This window comes from Symphalangus syndactylus, chromosome 6 (assembly GCF_028878055.3).
Source record: "Symphalangus syndactylus isolate Jambi chromosome 6, NHGRI_mSymSyn1-v2.1_pri, whole genome shotgun sequence".
NCBI lineage: Eukaryota > Metazoa > Chordata > Mammalia > Primates > Hylobatidae > Symphalangus > Symphalangus syndactylus.
The window spans coordinates 137,654,262-137,669,144 of NC_072428.2; the positions used below are offsets into that span (position 1 = coordinate 137,654,262).

Below are 14,883 nucleotides of genomic sequence, written 5' to 3' on the forward strand. Positions count from 1 at the left end.
CAACCTGACTTCCCTCTGCATGGTGTCGAGTACTCTGTGGCTTCATGGCCTTGCAATCCAGTTAATCCCTAGGAACCAAACTTACCCAAGTGGTTGTGTAAGTTGTACATAGTAAATGTAAAGTGCTTAGCATAGCACATAAAATGTAAAGTGCTTAGCATAGCACATAACAAAAAAATTTGTTGACTAAATGAATATTTTGCTCTAAATAGTGTGTGCCACAAGATCTACTAAACAAATTAGATTGTAAAACTTGTCAAGGGATATCCTCTGTGTATTTGGTAGAGGAAAGAGGAAAGAGATTTGTAAAAATGATTGAAATATATTACTTACCTTTAGGATTTCTGTCTTGCCAAGCTTTGGGTTTCGAGCTTGGGGATCTTAGAGTCACAGGAAGAAGAAATAGATAGCTCCTGTGATGCTGGCTATATTCTCATAGAGGCCAAAAAGATGGGAAGGAGATGATCTAGAAAGCATGAGAGGGTAGACTGCTGGGGAGGTTTCTGACCAGTTGTTTTCCAGGCCAAAGCAAGTAACTCAATGACTTCTTGTATTAAACCCATCATTTATTTAATCAAAGATAAAGCATATTTCTATTATTTCTATCATAATAGAAATTCTACAAGAAAGGAGAGAAACCTTTAAGTTTTCCTTAAAGAAAGCCATTCCTCCTATTCTTATGATTTCTGATGTGAGCTACACTACTTTCAAAACACGTGATCCTTTAGGGTACAGAGGAGAGAAAAGGAATTCGTTTAAAACATGATTTTCTATGTAGATCATCAACGAATGAAGAAAGAAACTAGAAAAAAGGGGGAAGAAATGGGTGAGTGTAGTATACTTATTTCAGATATGAAGATGTGCTTCCAGGTACAGCACTAGAGGTACAAATTTATTCTAGAGCTTTGCTCACTGGTACTTACTATCTCTGGAACTACGGTCACTGCAGAACCAGGCCATTGAAGCCCAAGGTTAATGCAGATTGTAGGGAACAGACAAAATTGGATCCAAGTCAATATTTCCTTGTTTTCTAGCTGGAAGAGGCTTGGGCATTTCATTTAATACCACTGAGTGTCAATTCATTCATATGTAAAATGAGCCTCATAGAGGTGTTATAAGGAATCATAGATTATTGTATTCTTCCATTCTATGACATAGGCACATTTCACATTTTAATTGGGATGATTCTTAAAATCAATGGCACATCTTTTTTGGAAGTGCCACATAAAATCATGGGGCATCAAACAATAAATTGTATCTTTATTTTATAAAATACATGAAGGTAATAAAGGCAAAGTGCATCTGACAACATCTGGCATCTAATAAGCTCAGCAAATTGTTTTGGGGTGATGCTCAGTGCTGTTGCTGTTACACCATGCTACACCACTCAGAGAAGCATCTCTTTCTTCATAAATGTTCACTGATACTCCAGCTCACGTGAATGCAGTCTAGCGCATATTTTGTGAAAGAGTAATTAAAGTCTTAAATGTCCTAGTTTTTCTAATCATCTAAAATATCATACTTTTAATATAAAAATAATAATACCTTAAAAATGAAATGATACGTCTTTGGAATATTTATCACCTTCAAAGGACTTGCAATCCTCCTACATAATAATAGTACTATATTAATTAGTCCTTGAGTACAAAGAGTCTGTACTGCACATAGCACTCTGCTAGGCACGAGTTTTCCTTGTTTTTTTCTAATACAACTTTGATATGACCTAATTTCACCACCAAAAAAACAGCACCATATGGCAAGTTCCCCATTTCCCCAGAAATAATTTATTGAGCCTCTAGTGTGTCCAAGTGACTGAACTCTTTATGCTGAAATTTTCTCAAGATTTCTTCAGGACATTAGAACATAATGCAGATTTTTTTTCAGGTGGCCCTCTACCAGCTGGATATGAAATTGGATCAGCTGGAGGCAAGAACAGATGGGGTTGAGCAGCAGATGGAAAGATCCTGTTTAGGATATGCAGAATCACTCTGGCAAAATCAATCATGCCACAGGAGTTAGTTTCAGTTTGGTGAAAGAAAATGAACTCAAGTAGACAACTGAGTTACTGGGAAATTAATACGAGCTCCCACTTTAAAAAGTCTTGATTAAGTGTCAATAAGACAGATGAGCTAATGATGTTGAATTAAAAGTCTTAAATGTCATGTTTGTCAATAATCATAATAGCTCTCCATATTTAGTGCTTACTCTGTGCCAGGCATTTCATGTACAGATCTCATTCCATCCTTACAAAAACCCCGTGAGACAGGCATTCTTCCGATATCACAAATGCTGAAACGGAAGTGTTAAGTAAATTGGTCAAGGTCATAGGACTCTAGGTAACAGAACCAGGATTGGAACTTGTCTGGCTAGCCGGAAAGCCCACACAAATCATGAACACTCTACTTTACTACTTTCCAGTGTTAAATGATGTGTATACAAGAACAATTGGAGGAGCATACGGTCAGCTTTCAGATATCCTAAGGTCCTTTCCACAGTAGCAATTGGAAGAGTCCTGTGATGGTCAGAGTGACCGCTGGGCATCTGCCTGAATCCTTGTGGGGAATACAGAGCAGCTAGGGTGGCCACGTGGTCCCCAGTAAAGCAGAGGTCACAGGTGTCACATACAGGCTCTGGTGAATCCCACGGAGTCCATGTGGAAATCTCACATCTGCTTACCCCGAGAAGGTCTCCCAGAATCCTGGACCTGCCTTGCTCCAGAAGTGGATCTCCATAGCAACCTTAGGCCCAAAGAGTCTCAGGCACCCATTCTAGTCCAAACATGCAATGATGGACTTTGTTTCCATCGGGCATTCAATACATATGTGAATCTGAGATTGTGAGTGACTTGGAGTACCTACTGTTTCAGTCCATTCGGGTTGCTATTAAAAAAGAAAAAAAAACAAAAACTAGGTGGCTTATAAACAACAGGAATTCATTTCTCACAGCTCTGGAGGCTGGGAAGTCCAAGACCTGCCAAGGTATTGGCGGATCTGGTGTCTGGTGAGGGGGAGTTTTCTGTTCATAGAAGGCTCTTTGTAGCTGAGACTTTTCATGGCAGAGGGGAAAATGCACTTTCTGGGGCCTCTTGTATAAGGGCACTAATACCATATGTAAAGGCTCTGCATCTCATGACCTACTTCCCCCCAAAAGGCCCTACTTCCTAACATCACTTTGAGTGTTAAGATTTCAGTATATTAATTTGGTGGGGGTCACATAAACATTCAGTCCACTTCATCTACTTTCTTCAAAACTGTAGGCAAGCTGTAAAGAAGGTAAAATCACTTCAGCCCAAGTATTTGCCCTGCTTTAACTTTGGAGCAAGAGCAGGAAATAGAAGGAACTTATCATTCATTGACTGCCTACTATTTGCCAAGCATGGAAAGACCATATAATTGGTTGGAGGGAAAATAAGATAAAAGTCTGAGCAACAGATGGAAACACATCTGCCAGGTGCCATGCTCTGTATGCGTTACTTCATTCCATATAGCATTCTCTTGTATTAGCAAGTTCCTGCTGACTGCTACGCTACTTTTTCTTCTCAGCCAAATGTTCAAGAAGCAGGTACTGGTTATGAATAAGCATGGTGAAAACCCATTTTCTAAGAAACAGAAGAGATGGCAAGTGTATCCTCTCAAAGAAGTAAATTTTGTTTTCTGCCTTATTTTTCTCAAACAAAACAAGCTTTTACCAATTCCATTACCATAGCCTTGCTATCTATACATAGATATCACAGAAATCTTAATCTTTGAGTTTTCAAGTTAGGGAATTCTTATTAAGTATGAGAGTTAATAATCTCCTGAGACGCAAATATGCCTGGTAATATGAGAACAATAAATGTTTGTTGGGTCCAAACATGAATTAAAGCTGTATATGTTATGCCTTAAAGACATTAAATTAATCATAAATTATAGTGATTCATTACATTAAAACAATAGTATTATGAATACACAAGATACAAGTTTCAGTTTAAGGAAAAACCATATTTTAATAATCCCCAAGTACACCTGTATTCTGAGACACTAAAAATAATTATATCCTTGAAAACGCATACACTCTTACTGAAGACACAGAAATGAACAGAGCAGAACTAAAAATTGAATAAATTTTGTGACACATGATTTTTTTCATTGTAATATTTCTGAAATTGGGAAGCATCTTAGAATCTATGACATCTCATAGTTGCCTTCAGCCAGGTGGCAGTTGTGATGTCACAAGCAATGCTTGCGTGTAGGAGAACAACGTGTAAGACACATGTCAGCATCTTGCAAGAAAACCTCAGAGACAATTACAGACTACTCTTATTATTCCTAGGAACTACTTGTTTTGAAAGAGGATGGGTGAGACAGGGTATTATATATGTTTAACATACAGGAGGCAAAAGTAAAAAAAGAAGTCTAGTTCTATATCATTGCCAAATGACTTAAGAGTCTAGCACCACAGCATTTTAGTTGCTTAACAGATTTAAATGTTACATTGCGCTTGATTTGGCAGCACATATGCTAACACTGGAGCAATACAGGGAAGATCAGCAAGGCCCCTGCACAAGAATGACACATAAATTCATAAAGATTCCATATTTTTTGTAACACAAAGGATAAATGCTTCAGGGGATTGATACCCAATTTTCCATGATGTGATTATTACACATTGCATACCTGCACCAAAATATCTCATGTACCCCATGAATATATACACCTACAATGTACCCACAAAATTAAAACTAAAGTTAACATTTTTTAAGGAAATATTACCTCATCTTATCTCTTGACGGCATAGAAATTTATATTTTAAAACTGTTATATATATAATTATATAATTTTATAATCATATAATTATATTTTTATATTTTTAAATAAATATATAATTTAATTATATAAACATTTAATTAAATTGTACATTCAATTATATATTAACTATGTCATTTAATTATATGTTTATATATTTATTATATAATATAGATCCATTATCTATAATATTTATACATAATATATTTAATATGTTATTTATACAGAATTATATATAATTAGGCTTAATAACTCTGAGTCAAAAACATGATTCAAAGAGTCAAACTCTACATTAAAGGAATTTTCAGAAATATCTCACCCAATTTACTTTGCTTGTATTTTATTTTAATTATATTTCAGTATATTATATTGAATTATATTTCAGTATATATTTCAATATATTTCAATATAATATATTGATATAATTCAATATAATATATTGAATACTTCAATATATTATATTGCATATTTCAGTATATTATATTGAATTATATTTATATTCATGAATATTTATGAAATATTCAATATATTATATTGAAATATAATTCAATATAATATATTGAAATATAATTCAATTAATTCAATATAATATATTGAATTATAATTCAGTATAATATATTGAAATATAATTCAATATAATATATTGAAATATAACTCAATATATTATATTGAAATATTCCAATATATTATATTTTTATATTTTTACATATTGCAATATATAACATTATATTTCAATATATTGTTTTTATATTTTTAAATATTTTATAATTTATATATAAACATTTAATTAAATTATACATTTAATTATATATTAACTATGTAATTTAATTATATAGTTATATATATTTATAATATAGATCCATTTTCTATATTTATACATAATATATTTAAAATATATTATTTATACAGAATTATATGTAATTAGGCTTAATAACTGAGTCAAAAACATGATTCAAAGAGTCAGACTCTACATGAAAGGAAGTTTCAGAAATATCTCACCCAATTTAGTTTGCTTATATTTTATTTTTTGTGTATATGTAATAATTTAAAAATTTATAATCAAGCTGAAAAGAGTTCTTTCAGCAAGCATAAAATTTTCCAGTGATTAAAACTTACTGAGTCCGTTTATTTGGTGGTATTTTTCTTAGGTTTTTTTTTTTACATGAAACAATGATAACTGCTGGCATCGTAGATACAACAAAATAGGGGTATAACAATATGCAGGAACATGAGGAGATGGTATACAAATCTACAGAGGCATGAAACAATAGAAATTAGCGCCAGCCTGGAAGTTAGGAGAGAGATTCCAGGCTTGGTTTCATAATTAAGGAGCTGCGTGATCTTGAGCAAGTCACTTAATCTCTCCGAGCTTCATCCATAAAATAAGGAGCTGTGATAGATAATTTCCGAGCTCCAGAGAGCAGTGATGTAAGCAATCAGGAAAATAGAACCTTCCCTCGATGCTCCAAGGAAGAAGGGATCTGATGTGGGTCACTATGTGATTATGAGAGTGACGGAAAGGAGTCCTGAGGTTGAGGAAGGCCAGTCACTGCTGGCCTCAGCTTCTCTAATGGCTACCGAGGGATTAGACATTGCCTCCAGGCAGGTCAGAAACTCAAGGAAACTTCCCCACAGGTCACAGCAGCCTCCGGTATCTATTGGTGAACTTCTAAAGGCTACTAAAAACGCCTTAGGTTCCAAACTCTGCATGTCAGCAGGCCACTGCCCCAATACACACTTCTCTGCCATCCAAATCTCCCACAGGGGCTTCTTACTGGTCGCATCCAAAACAAAGCTCTGTTTGGCAAGGGGTTCTGGGAAATGTAGTTCCTACACTGCCAGTCCCTGTGCTGTAGGAGAGATCATAGAATGAGGTAGGAATGGGGCTGAGTGTCACAGACAGATATCTGATACCCCAGCTTCGGAGCAAGGGACTATGATGGCAAGGCAGGTGAACAAGAGGGAGGGGACGGCATGAAGACAGATTTAGAAGTCATGGAGAGGAAGGTACGCATCTGAAAGACGCCTCAAAGGAAGAATTGAAAGATTAGATATGGGTTACTTTTTCTTTCCACACTAGTGAGTCAATATAATCTATAAATCAAGTCTCTTTAGCTCCTCTGCAGACTATCATGTTCTTTTTCCCTAGCTCTCCTGTAACAGGGAACAAAACACCCTTTTTCTTGTAGTGCAAGGATAATGATTTGCTGGCAGAAGCTCCGTGAATCAGACTTTGCACTGAACATGTTATATTGTTTGGGAACCCCGCTAAATTTTTCCATAACTGCTTTAAAAGTGATTTCCATTTAAAGCTAGGTGGAACAAATTCCTGCTGCTGGCTAAATCTTCTTTTTCTTTTCCTATGAACAGAATCTCATAAAAAGGACTATTGCTCTTTTGTACTTTTCTGTGATGCATTTTGTGTTGGGGTCTATGGAGGAAGCCATCTAAAAATACAGAGTGCTGTAAAAATACCCTCGTAATTCTACTAGAATTCAACTTTTTAATAGCTGTCTTTCTTCTCCCTTTATGTCTCCTTTTCAAATATTTCTCTGAATAGACTAATGTTTATGGGTCTTTCATAGACACCTACATCGACCAAATGGATCCATCTCCCACCTTTGAGATCCTCATTAAACTCTGGCAGAGTTTGGTGGCTACATGAACTCAAACCCCAGACGTATGGAGAAAGAATCACTTTCAATAGAAAACCTAACATCACCAGTACTTACAATTCTGACTAATTTTTGTCATAAATAAATACAATGGGCATCATCCATGTCCATTTTGAGTCTGTATCTATATCACACTTTGCCTAATAATAATGCTGCTGTCAAGTTAATAAGGGTTTTAGCTTACATAAATAACATTCAGTTCAGTTGGGTTTATCTTAAACTGTACAGAGGTGCTTGTTTTATTATAATTCAACTGAATCAGAAACTTTCTTTCTCTCTACTTGCTCACACTGGCTTCTAACCAACTCATGTTTCTTTAATGACAAGTGCTAAATAAACTTCACCTGGGGACTGATCCTCCAATAAGGATAAGAAAAGAATTGCCCCAGCTACCAAAGTATCATTGTTTCATCTCCAATGAAACATTCCCCTATAAAACCGTTTCTCTCTATGCAAGGACTTGGAGTAGGAATCCAGCTACAAAGGCCAGGTAAGGCCCCACCACCACCATCCCCACTGACTGAGAAAAGGATTAAAATATTTTAAAGAAGGAGGACCAGAGGCCAAAACGTCAGCATGGTCAAGAAAAAGTGAGCAGAGCCATGAATCAAGTCATGAAGTTGTAGATTCATAGAAAACATGTAAAGGCTATAATATATGTAAAGTGTCACTCCTCGTTTTAAGGGTGAAGAAATGAAGCTTGCAGGAGTTAAGTGTCACACAGCAGATAGTGGCCAAGATAGTGGCCAAGCCAGGCTGAGTCCCATGTCCAAATTAGTGTACTGCTTGCTTCTCTGTGCACCTGTCATCTTTAGTGGTGGTGAATGGATGAGGAGTATTGAGGTGAATACCCTAAGAAATAACACAGCAATAATGCTCAAGAATAATCTAGTAATAATGATGATTTGAAATCAACATTATTGTAGTGACTTCGATTGTGTGCCCCAAAAAGATATGTCCAAGTTCTCACCCCTGGTACCTGTGAATATGATCTTACTTGGAAACAGGGTTTGTGCAGATGTAATGCAGTTAAGGATCTGCAGATTAAGATCATCCTGGGCTTAGAAATCTACTCTAAATCCACTGACTGGAGTCCTCATGAGAGAAAGGAGAGAGAGCTTTGACACACAGAGAAGCAACTCATGTGAAGACCCATGTGAAGAGAGAGGAAGAGATTGAAGTTCTGTGGTCATATGACCAACAATGCCAGGAGCCACAGGAAGCTGGAAGAGGCAACAAACCTCCTCCCCGGGAGCTGCGGAGGGAGTGCAGTCCTGCTGAGGCCTCCATTGTGGATTTCTGGCCTCCAGAGCTGTGAGCGAGTACATTCTGTGGTTTTAAGCCATCAAGTTTGTGGTCAGTTGTTACAGCAGCTTCAGGAAACTAATACAACTATGAAAATACCCAATCTAAAAAGCAATCCAGGAAGAAATGTTTGTTGTCCCAGTGGTTTGTTGTTGTCATTGTTGATTTTAACAAAATATAGCTCAAATAACAGTACTTTGAACTTTTCAGTTAGGAATAATTACACACATAACGGCTCCCCTAAATGGTTTTTAGCCTAAAGACTCTGTCAACATTATTATATAAAAGGCTCTCTCCACCTCCCCAGCCCCATGTCCTCCCAGCCTTCCCGTTCCCCCAGTATTCCAGCCACACTTGTCTTCTCTTTGGTTCCAGAACATGCTAGGACCCTTCTCATCTCAGGCTTCTATATGCTCCTCCTTTGGCTGGCACACTCCTCCCCAACCCTGCACCACCTCCCCAGTCAAAATCAGCTCCAAAGTGCAACTCTACGGGAAGCCCTCCTGCCCCTTTATAATAGATCAGCCCCACACATACACCCTCTTTGTAAACTCTCCTAACACCCTTTCCCTCTTCTTCACAGTCATGATCACTGTTTGTAATTTTTCATTTATAATATTTCTGGATTGTCTGTCTTTCCCGCTGGACTGTCACTTTCTGAGGGCAGGCACAGGACGTTTTGCTCATCATGACATTTCACAGGTAGCATGATGCCTGGCATATAGCAGGCACTCATAAATATTTGGAAAATAAGTGAGTGACAGTATTTAGCCTTGGATGGAGCTCTTGTCTGTTATTCACACTTATAGTTGTTCTGTTTCCAACATATAAAATTGAAATTGTAGAAAAATCTGTACATAGTCATAATTTGAAAACTAACTTATTTTAGTAATGTCTTAATTTTTCTCCTCTGAGTTTCTAAATGAATTCATGAAAGTTCTGCCCTGTCCCAAAGGCATTTCATAAATAAGTAAGCATAGCTAAAAGGGACTCAAACCTGTTACATTTTGCCATGCCATCGGAGTTCATGGATAGGCGAATTTGTCCTAATTAGTATTATTCATTTGTATAATCAATAAGCATGTTGGGTACTGTATGAGTCCATTTTCATACTGCTAATAAAGACATAACCGAGACTAGGCAATTTACAAAAGAAAGAAGTTTAATGGACTCGCAGTTCCACGTTGCTGGGGAGGCCCCACAATCATGGCAGAAGTGAAAGGCACATCTCACATGGTGGCAGACAAGAGAAGAGAGCTTGTGCAGGGAAACTTCCCTTTATAAAACCATCAAGACTCATGAGACTTATTCACTATCATGAGACTAGCACAGGCAAGACCCGCCTCCATGATTCAATTACCTCCCACTGGGTCCCTCCCACAACACATGGGAATTGTGGGAGCTACAATTCAAGTTGAGATTTGGGTGGGGACACAGCCAAACCATATCATTCCACCCCGGCCCCTCCCAAATCTCCTGTCCTCTCATTTCAAAACTAACTATGCCTTCCCAACAGTCCCCCAAAGTCTTAACTCATTTCAGCATTAACTCAAAAGTCCATAGTCCAAAGTCTCATCTGAGACAATACAAGTCCCTTCTGCCTATGAGCCAGTAAAACCAAAGGCAAGTTAGTTACACCGTAGATACAATGGGGGTGCAGGCATTAGATAAATACACCCATTCCAAATCGGAGAAATTGGCCAAACTGAAGAAGCTAAAGGCCCTATTCAAGTCCAAAATCCACCAGGGCAGTTAAATCTTAAAGCTCTAAAAAGATCTCCTTTGACTCCAGGTCTCACATCCAGGTCACACTGATGGTGGGCTTTCACAGCCTTGGGCAGCTCCGCCCCTATGGCTTTGCAGGGTACACTGACTGCTTTCATGGGCTGGGCTGGTGTTGGGTGTCTATAGCTCTTCCAGGTGCATGGTGCAGTCTGTCGGTGGATCAACTTTTCTGGGGTCTGGAGGATGGTGTTGTTCTTCTCGCAGCTCCACTAGGCAGCAACCCAATGGGGACTCCATGTTGGGGGGGCCACCCCACATTTCCCTTTAGCATTGCCCTAGCAGAGGTTCTCCATGAGTGCCCCACCCCTGCAGCAAACTTCTGCCTGGACATCCAGGCATTTCCATACATCTTCTGAAATCTAGGTGGTGGGTCTCAAACCTCAATTATTGACTTCTGTACACCTTCAGGCTCAATACCATGTGGAAGCTGCCAGGACTTGGGGCTTGCACCCTCTGAAGCCATGGCCCAACCTGTACCTTGACCCCTTTTAGTCACACCTGGAGCAGCTGGGATGCAGGACACCAATTCCCTAGACTGCATACAGCACAGGGCCCTGGGGCCAGCCAACGAAACCATTTTTCCCTCCTAGGCCTCTGGGCCTGTGATGGGAGGGACTACCACAAAGGTCTCTGACATGTCCTGGAGACATTTTCCCCATAGTCTTGGTGAATATGCTCAGCTCCTCATTACTTATCCAAATCTCTGCAGCCAGCTTGAATATCTCCTCAGAAAATGGGATTTTTCTTTTCTATCACATTGTCAGGCTGCAAATTTTCCAAGCTTTTATATTCTGATTCTCTTTTTAAACTGAATGCCTTTAAGAGCACCCAAGTCACCTCTTCAATGTTTTTCTGCTTAAATATTTCTTCTGCCAGATACCCTGAATCATCTCTCTCAAGTTCAAAGTTCCACAAATCTCTATGGCAGGGGCAAAATGCTGTCAGTCTCTTTGCTAAAGCATAAAAAGAATGACCTTTGCTCCAGTTCCCAACAAGTTCCTCATTCCATCTGAGACTCCCTCTGCCTGGATTTCATTGTCCATATCATTATCAGCACTTTGGTCAAAGCCATTCAACAAGTCTCTAGGGAGTTCCAAACTTTCCCATATTTTCCTGTCTTCTTCTGAGCCCTCCAAACTATTCCAACCTCTACCTCTTACCCAGTTCCAAAGTTGCTTCCACATTTTTTGGTATCTTTTCAGTAGGGCTCCACTCTACTTATACCAAAATCTGTATTAGTCAGGGTTCTCTAGAGGGACAGAACTAATAGGATAGACATATATATAAAGGGAATTTATTAAGAGTATTGACTCACACAATCACAAGGTGAGGTCCCACAATAGGCCACCTGCAAGCTGAGGGGCAAGCAAGCAAGTCCAAATCCCAAAGCTAAAGAACTTTGGGTCCGATGTTCAAGAGCAGGAAGTAGCCAGAACAAGAGAAAAATATGGACCAGAAGACTAAACCAGTCTAGTCTTTCCACGTTCTTCTGCCTGCTTTTCTTTTGGCCACGCTGGCAGGTGATTAGATTGTATCCACCCAGGTTGAGGATGGATCTGCCTTCCCTAGTCCATTGACTCAAATGTTAAAGTCCTTTGGCAACACCCTCACAGACATACCCCGGAACAATACTTTGCATCCTTCAATCCAATCAAGTTGACACTCAGTATTAACCATCACAGGTACCTAATAGATTCCAAAGATTGTATTTTAAAATATATTTTAATCTATAGAAGAGAAAAAGAAAATAACAATAACAGTAATGAGAAGTAAATCACAGTGAGGCTGGGTGGCGGTAAAGGAACATTTCCAGAGGTAGTCACTCTTGAGCTGAGTCTTAAAGAGTAGGAGAAAGTGAGTAAAGGAAGCCATCAAGGTTGTTTTAGGGCAGTTTCTCATTTTTGACATTTTTTGCAGAATAATTCTTTGTTGTCAGGGGCTGTCCTGTGGGTTTTAGGATCTTAACGGCATCCCTGGCCTCTGTCCATGAGGTGCCAGTGTGACAACCAAAATGTCTCCTGAAGATTTCTCAATGAACTGATAATAGAACTACAGTTTGATACAGCAATCCTACTACCAGGTATCTACTCAGAAGAAAAGAAATCATTATATAAAAAAGATGCCTGCACTTGTATGCTTATTGCAGCACTATTCACAATACCAAAGATACAGAATCAACCTAAGTGTCTAATGGATGATTGGATAAAGACAATGTGGTGTACATATGTGTGTGTGTGAATGTATATATGTGTGTGTGTGTATCGTGTATATATATGTATACACAAACACACACACACACACACACACACATATATACCATGGAATACTACTCAGCCATAAACAAGAATAATGAAATCATGTCTTTTGGAGCAACATGAATGGAACCGGAGGTCATTATGTTAAATGAAATAACTCAGAAGCAGAAAGCCAAATACCTCATGTTCTCACTTATAAGTGGGAGCTAAATGATGTGCACATATGGTCGTAGAGCGTGGAATAATAGACACTGGAGGCTCCGAAAGGGAGGAGGGTAGCAGGGGGAATGAGAAATGATCTAATGGGTACAATGTACACTATTTGGGTGATAGTTATCCTAAAAGCCCAGACTTCCACAGTATACAATATATCTGTATAACAATACTGCACTTTTACCCCCTAAATCTATAAAAATTTAAAAATTTAAAAAACAAAAAGAAAATGTCACCTGACATTGCAAAAAATCTCCCCTGGAATGCAGCATCATCCCAATTAAGAACCACTGGTGGGGGCACAGGAAGGAGCCTATCTGCAGGTTGGGGCGTCTGAGTTACTGCAGCATGTCCAGGTAGCTCTAGGGGAATGCCTGGGAGGGAGATAGGAGAGAAAGTACAACACTGCTCTTACACACGGGGTTTCGTGTTATGCTTGGGAGTTTGGAATTTCATCCTGAAAGCACTTATGCAGAATCAAAGGATCTTAAGTAGGAAGTGGACATGGGCTAATTTGTGCTTAAGAAAAATGACTCTGGTCACAGTGGAGAGGAAGTATCAAATGGAGATCAGAATGAATTTGAAAGAATTGAATGTAATCCAGAAGAGAAGTGATTCATGGGGACAGAAAGGAAAGGAAAGGAAAGGGAAGATAGAAAGGTACTCACATCACGTCTCTAAGACCTTGTCTAGAATGGGATCTAGATTCTTGGTTTGGATGATCAGAAAGTAGAATCATAAATCTTCTCCAAAATCCACTTGGAAATTAGCCCTCATGACTTCATGAAAAAAAAAAAAAAAAATCAAACCCTTGAACTCAGAAAAATTACTTGTAAAGTTGGTTAAGCATAATCTAGGTGACCTCATGGTGTAATGGATAAAAATAGTCACTACCTCCGGCTTCAAATTCAATTAGGCCTTCAGCAAAGATTCTTTCAGCAAATTGTCAAAAAATATTAGTTTTTAAAGTAATCAATGTATTAGAAAACTGTAGTAAATTTTCACCCCCTGCCCCCAAGCAATGTCTCGACAAATGAGACAGAGAGACAAAATGAGTAATGGAGTCCATTTTTCTTGCCTGATTGTTCAGAAAATTGCCTCATTGCTTTATTTTCTGAGTCCATATAATGATAACAGAAAAAGTTGTATGTGTGGATATTTTTTACAATCTGAATCTTTGACAGTGTTGAGAGAGGTAATCGCCAACAAACACACTATCACAGCATTTGCCAGAACCTCTGTTTTCTTTCAGGCTTTTGTCAGTACCTGAGGCAAGTCCTTTATGTGAGAACTGACTAGATAAAATGTCATGAGCACCTCCTGTGAGGGAAAGATCGAGACTGAGATCTCAGTCATAAAGAGACTCCCCAGCTACAGGTGCTACAAGGTGCGCAAAGGCAATTAACAATTTGGGGCAAAGCACAATTTTCATAGAGTCTGTTTCGCAAAAAAAAAAAAAAAAAAAAAAAAAAAAAAAAAAAAAAAAAAAAGCAACACCCTACGCTACCTATTTCACAAACTTCTTCACATTTCTAGCTCATGAGGAACACAGGATATTCAGGCCCTGCTAAAGGATATGAATAGGTCATCCAGGTTTTGATTAAGAGGTTGTTTGAACAAGTCCCAAATGGGAATAATTCAAATTAAAGCAAGAATGTGTCAATACATCTGAAATGTTGAAGAATGCAAAAATAGTATTTATACATAAATATGAAGTATAAATGGAATTTTTATGTGTTGATAAATTATATATTTTTAAATATTTGGCCTCAATGACAATATAAGAAAAATGAAATTCCTACTAATCCATAGAATAATGTGTACTTTCTTTTAAGAAATCACCAACCTTAAAATCACTAAAATATG

The 14,883-nt window shown here is 38.1% G+C and overlaps 1 protein-coding gene and 1 non-coding gene across 3 annotated transcripts in view; both read left to right on the forward strand.

The window, feature by feature from the left end:
- CNTNAP2 (contactin associated protein 2) overlaps window positions 1–14,883 on the forward strand; it is a 2,323,962-nt gene that overhangs the window by 1,724,184 nt on the left and 584,895 nt on the right. The window lies entirely within an intron of this gene.
- LOC129485507 (U6 spliceosomal RNA) lies at window positions 4,476–4,582 on the forward strand. The gene has a single exon (XR_008658659.1). It is a non-coding gene; the product is annotated as a U6 spliceosomal RNA (small nuclear RNA).